The 2,389-nt window shown below is 35.9% G+C and overlaps 1 non-coding gene across 1 annotated transcript; it reads left to right on the top strand.

The window, feature by feature from the left end:
* The first annotated feature begins 1,087 nt into the window (after positions 1 to 1,087).
* On the top strand, positions 1,088 to 1,191 carry LOC148561408 (small nucleolar RNA R71). Its single transcript, XR_015887598.1, has one exon. It is a non-coding gene; the product is annotated as a small nucleolar RNA R71 (small nucleolar RNA).
* Positions 1,192 to 2,389: the final 1,198 nt, after the last annotated feature.

The raw sequence follows: 2,389 nt of genomic DNA, 5'->3' as shown, positions 1-2,389 counted from the left end.
CAATGCATTTAGTTCATTGGTGAGCAAGGGAGGTTCATCTTCCTAAGTCTCATTACCAAATAATTTGGCATTCAGCTTCATGATTGCACCAAGGTACTTAGCAACTTACTCTTCAGTAATATCTTCATACTCTTTAGAGGAAGAATATTCATCAAAGCTCATGAAGGGTAGAAGCAGGTTCAATGGAATCTCTATGGTCTCTAGATGAGCCTCAGATTCCTTCAGGTCCTCATTGAGGAACCCTCTAGTATTCAGAGGACGTCCCATGAGATCTTCCTCATTGGGATTCACGTCCTCCTCCTCCTCTCTGGGTTCGGCCACACCAAGTAAGGTTATGACCTTGCACTCTCTTTTTGGATTCTCTTCTGTATTGCTTGGGAGAGTACTAGGAGGAGTTTCAGTGATTCTTTTACTCAGCTGGCCCACTTGTGCCTCCAAATTTCTGATGGAGGACCTTGTTTCATTCATGAAACTTAGAGTGGCCTTAGATAGATCAGAGACTATATTTGCTAAGCTAGATGGATTCTGCTCAGAATTCTCTGTCTGTTGCTGAGTGGATAATGGAAAAGGCTTGCTATTGCTAAACCTGTTTCTTCCACCATTATTAAAGCCTTGTTGAGGCTTTTGTTGATCCTTCCATGGGAAATTTGGATTATTTCTTCATGAGGGATTATAGGTGTTTCCATAGGGTTCCCCCATGTAATTCACCTATGCTATTGCAGGGTTCTCAGGATCGTAAGCTTCTTCTTCAGAAGATGCCTCTTGAGTACTGTTTGATGCAGCTTATAATCCATTCAGACTCTGAGAAATCATATTGACTTGCTGAGTCAATATTTTATTCTGAGCCAATATGGCATTCAAAGTATCAATTTCATGAACTCCCTTCCTCTGAGGCGTCCCATTACTCACATGATTCCTTTCAGGAGTGTACATGAACTGGTTATTTGCAACCATGTCAATGAGTTCCTGAGCTTCTGCATGCATTTTCTTTAGGTGAATAGATCCACCTGCAGAATGGTCCAATAACATCTTTGATAATTCAGACAGACCATCATAGAATATATCCAGGATGGTCCATTCTGAAAGCATGTCAGAAGGACACTTTTTAGTCAGTTGCTTGTATCTCTCCCAAGCTTCATAGAGGGATTAACCTTCTTTCTGTTTGAAGGTTTGAACATCCACTCTGAGCTTGATAAGGTTTTGAGGAGGAAATAACTAGGCTAAGAAAGCCGTGACTAGCTTATCCCAAGAGTTCAGGCTATCTTTAGGTTGAGAGTCCAACCATATTCTAGCTCTATCTCTTACAGCAAATGAGAAAAGCATAAGCCTGTAGACCTCGGGATCAACCCCATCGGTCTTAACAGTCTCACAGATTTGCAAGAATTCAGTTAAGAACTGAAAAGGATCTTCTGGTGGAAGTCTATGAAACTTGCAATTCTGTTGCATCAGAGAAACTAATTGAAGCTTTAGCTCAAAATTGTTTGCTCCAATGGCAGGGATTGAGATGCTTCTTTCATGTAAGTTGGAATTTGGTGCAGTGAAATCACCAAGCATCTTCCTTGCATTGTTATTATTTTCGGCCATGTCTCCTTCTTTTTTGAAAATTTCTGTCAGATTTTCTCCAGAGAGATGTGCTTTAGCTTCCCTTAGCTTCCTCTTCAGAGTCCTTTCAGGTTCGGGATCAGCTTCAACAAGAATGTTCTTATCCTTGTTCCTGCCCATATGAAAAATAAGAGAATACGAAAGAAAATATGGAATCCTCTATGTCACAGTATAGAGATTCCTTACATGAGTATAAGAATAGAAGAATGGGAGACGGAAAAGATAAGAATTCGAACACAGAAGAGAAGAGTGGGCTCAAATTTTTTAGTGAAAGAGAAGTGTTAGTAGATAAATAAATAATTAGAAGGAGATGAGAGAGGGAAGAATTCGAAAATTAAACAAAATAAAATAAAAATATTTTTGTTTTTAATTTAAAATTAATGTTAAAATTTGAAAATAAACTAAAAATGAAATTAAATTAAATTAAAATTTAAAACAATTAGTTAATTAAAAAGGAATTTTGAAAAAGAAGTTAGTGATTTTCGAAAATTAGAGAGGGAAATTTAGTTAGGTGATTTTGAAAAAGATAAGAATCAAACAAAAAGATAGGATTAATTTGAAAAAGAATTGAAAATCAATTTTGAAAAGATAAGAGGTTAGAAAATATTTTGAAATTGATTTTGAAAAAGATGTGATTGACATTGAAAAAGATATGATTGAAAATCATTTTCAAAAAGATTTGAATTGGAAATTAAAAAGATTTGATTTTGAAAATTGAAGTTGATTAATTGACTAACAAGAAACAAAAAGATATGATTTTAAAATTTAAGGATTGAACCTTTCTTAC

This window comes from Arachis ipaensis, chromosome B6 (genome assembly GCF_059453495.1).
Source record: "Arachis ipaensis isolate K30076 ecotype BB chromosome B6, ASM5945349v1, whole genome shotgun sequence".
In the NCBI taxonomy this organism is placed as follows: Eukaryota; Viridiplantae; Streptophyta; class Magnoliopsida; order Fabales; family Fabaceae; genus Arachis; species Arachis ipaensis.
The sequence above is the reverse complement of the archived record's forward strand: the minus strand, read 5'-3'. Positions and strand labels throughout refer to the sequence as shown.